Here is a 10,881-nt window from a genome sequence, read left to right on the forward strand (position 1 = left end):
TCGTATATCCTTCCTGTGCTGAACATAAAGGATTTGTTGATGCAGAACAAAAACACTTGGGAGTCTTATTTGCTGTACTACTTTGATTAACCCTTTAAAAATACCAGTTATAAGATGTTACTGTATAAAATGTATGTGGTTGTTGCTTAGAGACTCATGCTTCTTGTTTTCATTTGGAACAAAATCTTTGCCATAACTGACTTGTTGATAATGGCACTTCTTTTAATCATAGCTTTTCTACACTATTGGCAAGAGATTGGTCTTGTTTATTGCAAGCCTATAAAATATCACTGTCCTCTCTTTTTTTTGCCCACGTAGCACTGTGTATTAGACAAAATAGCTAATGGAATAAGATTATAGACAAAAAATATCAGCTGTAGCCTATATTAATGCATCTGAAGCCATCTTAACCCAGTGTCAAAGAATGCTTCAAGTTAAAGAGACAAACCCCTCATTACCGTTCTGTTCATTCAACATTCTTTATATTAGTGGTTCTCAGCCTTTTTAGATACAAGGCACCCCTGGGATGGACTCAAGGCATCCCATGAAAAATGTCAGCTCTTATCATTCACTCAGTTTTTGAATACACAAAGATAATATAGAGCAATTCTTCTGTTGCAAAGAACTCAGAAAAACAGCAACAGGTCAGAATGTTTTTAACACTGCCGATTCCTATTTGAAATCTCTGCATTTATCGTGTGAATCATGTCTGCGCATCTAACTACATGTCACCCTTGAAGGAACCTCAAGGAACCCTAGCCCTGACACCCTAGTTGAGAATCACCTCTTTATGGCATTTTTTTTCTCTCTGACTTATTCAAGAAATGAGTTTGGCATGTCAACTAACAAATCAGTCATCCAGTTTCTTCTGCAGCAGTCCTCAATGTGTGCCGTTTATTTCAGTTGTTATTATAGGCAAGATGCAGGGTGATTTAGCCCAAGCTTAGCACATTGCTTCTGATTGCAGATCTCTTGCAGAGGTGACCCTTGGCATATACCACGTAAGTGGCTCTAAGGGTTGTTTATCAGTGCTTTCCTCCCCCTTTGGCATTCTCTACCAATAGCTCACCCTGTACCCACTTTGAAGTCAAACCATTCTCAATTCTTACATTCTCTCTTGTGTTGTTCATGCTGATAAACTCCTTTTAAATCCCTTCCCAGTAATAACATGTATTTTGACCTTGCTCCGAGTGTTACATAGTGTTTTCTACAGTAACCGTTATCATAACATTTAAGATAAATCAGAAAGTTTTAGCAGTTGGAAGTGTGGGATACACAGAGGAATGATTTGGCAAATTCCATCATACAGTTCTTCACAATGTCCAAACAATAGCAATAAACAACCAAAGTTTCAGAGCAGTTAGATCATTAGTTTAAAAGATCTTCTGAATTTTGTCTAAGACAGTGGGGGGCTAACCATTTTGGCAGGTGGGTCACAAATTAGCCCTGCACCCTCCTTAAGTGCCACTCTGATCCCCTTCTCCTGCTCTATCTGCCAGGGTGCTGCCTGTCCCCTCTCTGACCTGCCATGTATGCCAGGCTGTATGTTCCACTTGTGGCATCTGTACCGCAGGTTGGTCACCTCTTAAGATATTAATAATAATACTAATGACATTTTTTTAGTAAGATTACAGAAGCACAAATCTGGACTGGCTTTTGGATATTACCTCACAGTGGAACACTGAACATGTAGTGTTTGTCCACAGAAATCCTATCTTACTTCAAAATGAGATTGACTACATCACTATTTATCATTTTGTTAACAAGTGCATTGCTCATTCTTGATTCTAGGACACCTTGGGTTTTGGCACTGTAGTATTTGCAGAACTGCTACACAAATGCTTTCAATTAAAAAACCTTTTGGAAATACTCAAGAGGTTGCTTGCCATCTCTAGGAAGAAATATTGAAAATCCTTTTTTCTGGGGACTCTTCTGTAAAGGATTCTACTTGCCCTTGGCTACAAGAATGAGAGCATACAGCAATCCTCAAGGGCCCAATTGCAAGTGTACCTTTGGTTTCCTCTGTAACACTGTTTGGCCTCCATAAGCAGAACACTTCCTTTTGAATTTAGGTAGCAAGGTGTGGTAAAATGTGGGTTAGGCAGATAGAAAACTGAAAATAGAGGAAATTGGGCCCAAATACAATATGTGCCTCTTTTGCGTCCAGCCACAATCAGGTCAGAACTCACCTCCAACCTGGTCTGCAAGAAGGTTGGGTTTTATTCTTATTAAAAGAAATATTAGTTGAGCCACACTGGGTTACCATTTGCACAACAGTAACTACACTTAGCTAATTTATGCTGTGGGAAATGAGAACTGAATATGGTGAAGGAACTCAAATTCATCCCTCTGATAATTCATTTCAGTTGATTTTTTTCCAGGCATAGTAGCTTTTTGTTACTTCTCACCATTATGATTTAATGAGTTCTTACACACCTACATTTTAGTACATATTCCATAGCAATTCAGCCTTAGCTTAAAGATATCGAATGATTTCTCTTGCAGTTTAACTGCAAATGCAGCACAAACTTAACTGTGGGATTAGGACCATCTCCTCTGTAACTGTATTCTAAAAATATACTATAAAGTAATGAAATTGTATTTAAAAATCATTCTGGAAGAATAAAAACAGAAAGGCATAACAAGTGCTTGCCAAATGGAAGTGAAACATGTCTCCAGAAGCTTTTAATTGCAACATGGTTACTTAGGGGCTGCAGTGACTTAACTCTCTTAAATTTAAAAGGCCAGCCTGAGAAAGGAATGCTGGGAAAATATTATAAAAGGAGACAACCCTGGACTGGGTAGAATTAGTTAGTAGGGGTCAAGAAGGTGCTGGGCTGATCACCATTATGACCTATTAGTTATTAGACTCCTACTAATCTCTTAAAAAAAACCTACAAAGAAACTTTTATGCAGCTATATAAGGGATTGACATAACAGTGACTTACTAGAGGTGATTTTTGCAGGAAAACCATCCACTGTTATGTACGATAAGAGGATGATGTTTTAAATAGAAACTTCTATTGAACACCCTTCTCTATTGTCAAGCCTGTTGGAACACAATGTACCTCCCTACAGCACCAAGGGAAGCATATAGGTGGTAGCTCTGTCAGTACAGTGATCTGTATTTTGTACAAGTCAGAGGCGGGTAGGATCTTGAGGAGAGTGCAGTTTGTTCTCTGAAGGTCTGCTGGCAGAGGGAAACCATAAGCTGCTCTCCACAGACCCCATCAGCAGAGGCTGTATGGTGATCAAAGCTAATTCAGTGCATCGTTTCTGTGGGTACCCTCTTTCCTAGTCATTGTTGTTGAGGTTCAAGGACTCTGGGCACCAGGTAGGGAAGCGGCAGGAACGGGAGGTGGCTACAGCTGAGCGGGAGTGCAGAGCATGGGGCCAGGACTGATTGCAGCTTGGAGCTTGTGCCCAGGGGATGGCTGGAGCGTGGAGCTCAGGAGGGCAGGGTGTGGGTGTGAGGGAGGGTGGGAGGGTGTGGCCACCGAGAGCCTCAGCACTGTTGATGCCCTTCTTAGCCAGGTGATCCCTGTAGTGAAGGAGGTTGAGAATGAAATGGAGAAGTTCCAGGGGATCAGTGTTCCCGGCGTGGACAAGCTGCTTTCACCAGAGGTGCAGGCACTGGTGAAGCAGCTGAAGGAGGGCATCAAAAATGGCTGGATCCGTTGCGGTCCAGTATGGTCCATGTGCTGGTGGGCATTGCGACCCTTGATCACTGGACGGAGGTGCTGGTCAACAGAGTCAGGGAGGCAGAAGGGCAGAGGCGGGGGGACGTGGAGGAGGGGGATCCACTTTACCGTGCCAGCATTATCACCATGAGCCAATCTCCTCTACCACAGCCGCTGCCAATGTGGGCCAAGGGCATGGCTTTAATGTTGGGGTCCAGAAGCACCAGACCCCACCATCAGTAAGGTATTGCGGAGGCCTCAGTGGCTACCTATCTCACCAAGGACATGGAGCTTCTTCACTGAGATCTCTTGGCCTATAGGGCAACCCGCAGCCAGGTGTGGCAGGATCTGGCCACAGTTGCCTGGGAACACCTGTCCTGTCCACCGACCAGTATTCTAAGTGAGAGGGTGTTCAATATTGCTGGGGATATTGTGACACCCCATTTCACCTTCTTGAATCCTGGTTTGGTGGTGCAGCTGGTGTTCCTGAAGGTGAACCTCCCACTGCTGGGGTTCCCCAAGCTCCAGGTGCAGATGGACTGTCGCCCTCCTTACTCTGCACTTATTTGCTTTTTTAATTTGTTTTCAGAACCTTGAGGTACACTTTCACAGAAACCCCTGTTCCACTCTGCCTAAAACACCTCATTCATCCTCATTCATCCCGCTCTGGCAGCTGCATTCATCCTGCTCTGCCTTAACACACACAAGTGATACGAGGTTTGCTTTCAACAGTTTGAGGTGCACTTTCACAGAAACCCTTGCACCTATCTCCTTGAAACGTGGTAGGCTTCATGCCCTCAGAAGGTGCTACCATCCCTGCTGTTTTCATCCAAATCTGCTGCAAAAAATGACAAAAAGTTATAGGTATTTTAGTGATTCCCCATTATAGTCTATGGCCAAATCTCCGAATTGGCTCTGAATCTGAATCAGCCGAATCGAATCGGCACATTTTTTCTAACAAGAAATGGTGAGATGACAGGATTTAGGTGCCAATTCTAGGCTGAGAGCCTTGCTCCATTTAGCATTCACAGCTGTCTGCTGCAGGAAAAGGTTCAATGTCACATCTGTCTGGTTTTGAAAAACTAACGAGAAGGAAAAGCAGGAAGTGCCACAGCTCCTATACCTCTGCATGCTCAACAGCCAAGTAGTATAGGAACATACTCCAGGTGTTAGAGACCCAGGTTTAGGTTCTTTCTGTGCCCAGGTTGAAACAGGAATTTGAACCTATATCCCTCAAAGTGAGGCTGTAGTTTATTCCCAGGTGGGTTGAAGCTTTTCCAATTTATATTAAATGTTCAGTAGCACAGGGAATGGTCCCTGGGCCTCCCAGGTGCCCACAAGTAAGATACAGAATTGTTTTCTCTATGGTCCAGTAAATACTCAAGTATTTTGAACAAAGAATGTGAACCAGCTTTAACAGGGGAAAGACACCTGCTTCAGTCCACGGAGTTGTTGTCGTGGGTGTGTATCTGGTGAGGTATACAGACTCCCCCAACAACTGCCCCTTCTGTGAGCAGGAGACGACCTTGGTGCATGCCTGCCTGGAGTACACTAGGCTGTAATCCTTTCACCGTCTGCTGCAGAACTGCCTGCTAAGGCTCCGGCTGCACTACTCCCTGCCCCTATTCATTTATGCACTCTCCATCCATGGCCCCACCAAGTCCCAGGACCTCCTAGTCAACCTCCTCCTGGCCCTAGCCAAGCTGGCAATATATCTAAACAAGAAAGAGGCTCTGGCCAGGAGGACCTGAGCCCATTTTCCTGTCCCTCATCCATTCATGTCTCTGGGCAGAGTTTCATTGAACAGTGTCCATTGGCTCCCTGGACTTGTTTGTGGGCCAGCAGGTAGTTCCAGCACACTCTGCTCAGTGTCCCCCTTTGGTGCGTTTGTTTTAAACTAGACCTTCACTGTTTTGGCTTTTTGTTGTCCCAAGTAATCACTGATTTACCCTTAGTTCCCCTCCCCCCACCCCCTGACTTCAAGGGGGGATTATAGCTTTACCTATTGGGCTTCAGCCCATATTCTGGAACAGATCATCAAAAAGGCTGGCTTCAGAATACTTTATAGACCAGCAGTTAGCATGCTGTCCTGAGGTAAAAGATTTGAGTTCAAACCCTTCCTTCAAGTCAGGCAAAGGAAAGATTTGGACATGAACACTTCCTCATCCTACTGGAATGCTCTAGCATATTCTGAGGTGAGGCTTTCTTAGTTTCTCTGGTTGCAGCAGCTCCATTTTGTACAAAACATACAAAAATACTTTAGTAAGTGGCAGAACTTTTATTTTTCTGTATTTTGTAGTAGGTCTTATCCAGTAGATGTGGTCTGAGTGCCTTCTGGCTCAGGGTCTGTAGGCAAGACAGCAGGAGAACATCAGCTTGGTGAACCACACTGTACTCCACATCATAAGAATGTGGATGTTTCTTCACAAGTCCAGGGAAGAAATGTAGGTATTGAGAGGATTTTACTAGTGAAATCCCTAGCTATCTAGGGAATTTAAACTACTACAGGGTTAGGCAGTAGTTGAACAGGGGTTTGAGGTCTAGATTTTGCACTATGGTTTCTAAATAGCAGTCAGGCACCCAAGTTTCTTTGTTGACTGTATGGTTAGGAGTATATCCACATCATATAGGCCCTTTACAAGCTGGAAACGGTAAGTGTTAATGATCCATAAAAAGGCAGTAAATTCTTATGTAAAAGAAGCAGCATGCTCGAGTACTCTCCAGCCTGTTGGTTACTAAAGCATGTTAAGCAACATCCACTAGCAACATTTTTTTTTAAAGAAGCAGGACCAGATAACATGCACCCTGGAGTCTTAAGAGAATTGGCCGAGACCTGTGGCCTACTGATGTTAATTTATAATACATTTTAGAATATTGGGTAAATTCCAGAAGACAAGAAGTGTGTTCATATCATGCCAATACTGAAAAAGGCAACTGAGATGACCCAGGTAATTATAGGCTTATTAGCACTGTATCCATCTCATGCAAAATAATGGAAAATCTAGCATAGATATCAAACAATTAGGAATTCATGGATGGGTGTTCTTAGTGGCATTCCAGGAGGCTAGGATGACAAAAATTGGGGGAAAAAAAAGGTAAATATCAAGGGCAGGATAGTAGTACAGAGCAAAGTTGTCATGTGAGCCCATTAATACAAAAGGCGTTTTATGCTACCAAATGCAAGGAAAGATGCTTAGGAACACCAAATGGAAGGAATACTTATGAATGTGATTTTTACCTTTGTATTCAACATTAACAAGACTAATGCCAGGACACTGTACTTACTACTGGGCTTCACAGTCGAAAAGTATGTTAAAGCACAGAAAAGACTGCAGGAGAGAGATGAAAATAACAAGGGCTGAAGAAAATGCTGTATAGGTTTAATACCTAAATTGCTCTGTTTAGTTTAAGGAAAGATTGATTATGGTATACAAACACCTGTGCCAAGGATGATGTGTCATATACTGAAGACTCTTTAGTTGAGAGCTGCATTGGAATAAAGTAATGAAGAGGTGGAGTCTCCCTCTGTTGATATCTTCAGATGACTCTGGATTCCTTTCTGGAAGGCAGACATAGGGCTCAAGGCAGGAATAACTGATTAAAATTTTAGAGTCTGCAGGTCGAACTAGATGATCTGACATCCTTTCTGACCTTATATTATTGGATCGATTTTTCTATACAACTTAAGATACCTATTGTCAGGTTTTTTGAGGGCCAAAGGCCCACACCTTGCTCCATGAGGGCTGATGGTTCTTGGCGTCTGAAAAAGACAATATGCTCAAAATCCAGGTATCCTAAGACCAGATGTTCCTTACAATTTAGAGGTAAGCCTTTAGGAACTGGAACCTGTGGTTCCCACCATAGCCATTTATGTAAAGCTAAAGACTCACCATTCTGTTCAACACTTCTGCTGAGCATTTTCCACCCCAAAGAGCCTATTTTTTTCAAAATGAGATATAAAAGACAAGTACTAATGCTGGGAGGGGAGTGTTCCTCCAATTTTATTTTTCCAACCTGCTCCCCTCTTGCAAAGGGGGCAGCCAAGCAAACAAAATAGCTTCCAAAAATCTTCAGTTTTTTTTAGTCTGACTGGCAGTAACAGATTTCTTCATTCTTGTTCCTATGGGAACAGCTTGGCTGAGAGAGCTCTAAGGGTACAATTCCAGCTGCCCTAGACTCTTTGGAATTGTAAAAGGAGCCTGTTCATTAAGTATGCTAAGCAATCATTTACCAATTCTGAAATTGAGGGTATGCGACTAATAGGCTGCCAAGTGCTTTTAATATTTGGCAGTGCCTTTATTTTTAGAGCTAATGGAATTTTAATCCATATTTCAAATACCTTACCTGCACTTGGGCTTCAAAACAGAGCTGCAAAACAAAGGATGCCCTTGGCAGACATCCAGTTTAAGATGCCGTGGGATTTAAGATGCAAACTATTGTACCTCCTGTGACAACACAGATGCATGTTTTTAGGATTGGATTGGGGATTAGATCCCTATTGCACCCTACTGGTCAGTGGAGGGGATCAGGCTCCCCCTGCACCAGCAAGTTAAAATCCAGGTGCTGACAATCAGCTGATTTAGGGCAGATCTGAAACCAGCTCCAGCCATGACCCTAGCCCCAGCTGACGATCCCAATTGTCAAAACCTCACCTGAGGTTTTAACTCTGCCCCATGTATGGGGACCTGGAGGTTGGACCCTGTCCACGGAGCTGATTCAAAACCCTGGTTCTGCCCAGCTGTACAGCACACAGGGACTCTGGGATCAGGCTACAGCAGCTCAATCCCAGGGTCCCCATGAGCTGGGACTGAGTTAAGACCCTCAATGCCATCCAATAGGGTGGTAACATGTGTTTTTAAAGGTCTCAGTGCACAGGGACCCTGGGATTGGGCTCCCAGGACAGCTGTGTCCTGGGCCCTTGGGATGCCCCATGCTGGAACCTGACAGTCAGCTGTGTCAGGGGCCACATAAATATAGACCATGAAAACAATCCTTCTGTCAGACACTTTGGATTGCACTAAAGGGAAGGGTTTTAAAAAGTAACTCTGATACACAAAGCACTGGGCTATTGTGAATAGTAGTCTCTCAAAGCATTTTACAAAGATGGCTATTTTTTTAAACAGGGAAACTGAAGTAAATGTTAAATGAACAGAACTAGGATATAAGTAACAATAGGTCTGGGAATAAAGCCATCTCTCAGGCCTATCAGACCGTGCTACTGTTATACAAATAGCATAAATACCAGCTTTATATTAGGTAAATAACATGAAAATAAACTTTTGCCTATTGCCTTAATCTTATGTATTTTTTTGAGTTTTGCATTTCCCTAAGAAACTTTATTATGTATTGTTCTGTAGCTTGACATAAGTGCTCAACCTTTGTATGCTGGAATGGGTGAGAGTGTGTCTGTGAAAAAGGAAAACATCAGCTGGCGACTGGCTGAAGAATGCAAACAGATAAAAAGTCAAAACAAGAAGAATCTGCCCCAGAACAGAGAGAGAACAACATCAATTGACCTTCAAGGAAGAACACAGTGATAGCACAACAAAAGCCCAGGGCATTGGGTGAATTGACAAGGCTATAAAAGATGGGGCAAGATAGCAAGATATATCGATTTTGGGTCTTGTTCTGCATGGCATCCTGGAGTATCAGTTTGTCTGACAAGATGGACCGGCAGGAGCCTGGCTCCCACTCGTGATCAACTTGGCTGGCCACTAAGTTGGTCCAAGCCCATATAACACTGATAACATACACCAGTGTAGAACAGAAATTGCGGTATGAAAGTGATGTATATGTGTATTAAGCGCTTAATAAGTGCAGCACTTTGCCTTATCCCCTTCATAAGATTTGAGCAATTGGCAATTTGTGTAACATTTAATTGATGGAAAATGTGTGCGCGCGCGGGGGATATAGAAGCTCCATGTTTAGGATCTCCACTTCTACCACTAATCCTTGGCTGTAGCTGTACCTGAGGGTTAGAAGGGGAAATTTAGGTGCCGTGCAGTTGATGACCACGGATTTTAAGATGTATTGTGTGACTTAAGGCAAGTGGACTTTAAAGTGTAGCAACAAAGGTGTATAAAAAATTATGAATTAACATTTAAAGAAACAGGTTAAGCAGTTGAAAAATCTTCAGTGTCATATGTCTGTTAAAGTTTTGCAGATGACAGTTATACACAAAAGTAAAAACTTGAGGGTCCCCATCCCCTGGGAAGGGTCCCTGAGGCTGCCATGAACAGGGGGCATATGACCAGCCCATCTCATGCATCCCACTGGAGTGGGACTGTGGGCCTTGGAATCCCACTTCCAAACTGGTGACACCTAGGAAAAAGCCTCAAAAGTAAAAAATACATCCTGGCCAGATGTACCTCGACTCTGACGACACCGCTAGGATTGGTAGATATAAAATTATTTGATTGTTTTTATTTTTGCTTTTCATTATCACTCTGTATCAATAAACTCACCTATTATCAACTGGCAGGTGTTGTGGTCGGTCCAAAGGTTGCGCTTGCCTGGAGCAAAGGTATAGGGGCTGGTTCCTAAGATTCAGCCCAACAGTTGGCCACTCCACCAGGACACAAGGTCAGTAACCTGACCGATCAGGGAATGTGTTGGTACAAAGTGACCCTTTCCAGAGGGGTTAACTAAAATTTGTAGCAAGGTAGAGCTGTATGGTAATTGTAACTAGGGTTGTAAGTTTTGCGTAGGAAATATTGTTTGTTACTGCTGACCAGGAAACTTTGTTTGCCTAGGTCAGATAGAGTAGCGGACATGGCTACATGCTGTGGTCTGCTTGGGATTAAGTAAAAACCTCCTGTTGTGTTTGCAATAGGAAGCTAGAGAGCAGAGAACATCATCTCTCTGTTGGAAAGGCTGTGTGAATGAATAGGGTTCTTTGTCTCTAGGGTCCTCAGGAATAGTTACAGTCTTTTGTGAATGGTTACAAGAGCAGTTACAGTGGAATCGCATCTTACGCAGGGGTTAGGTTTTGAAGTCAGCGCGTAAGGTGAAAATCGCGTAAGGTGTAAATCGACGACTATACATGGGGTGGGAGGGGGGCAGGGCTTGAGTTTGCACACAGCGCTGTGCTTAGTGCTGTGTGGCCGGCGGCAGTGGCGCAGCGCGGGGTGGTGGTGGGGATGACTTCATGCCACCCGGCCACCACCACGCTGCTGCTCCGCGGGCGGCCCCACCGGCCCCA

The 10,881-nt window shown here is 43.5% G+C and overlaps 1 protein-coding gene across 1 annotated transcript in view; it reads left to right on the top strand.

Moving 5' to 3' along the window:
- The window catches only part of ATG10 (autophagy related 10), a 159,918-nt gene extending 149,860 nt beyond the window's left edge, over positions 1-10,058 (top strand). Inside the window, exon 8 of the mRNA XM_025191714.1 lies at positions 9,038-10,058. The gene's annotated coding sequence lies outside the window, so the exon portion shown is untranslated. The remainder of the gene's footprint in view (positions 1-9,037) is intronic.
- The last annotated feature ends 823 nt before the right edge of the window (positions 10,059-10,881 follow it).

Source organism: Alligator sinensis, unplaced genomic scaffold, assembly GCF_000455745.1.
Source record: "Alligator sinensis unplaced genomic scaffold, ASM45574v1 scaffold1066_1, whole genome shotgun sequence".
NCBI classification, from domain to species: domain Eukaryota; kingdom Metazoa; phylum Chordata; order Crocodylia; family Alligatoridae; genus Alligator; species Alligator sinensis.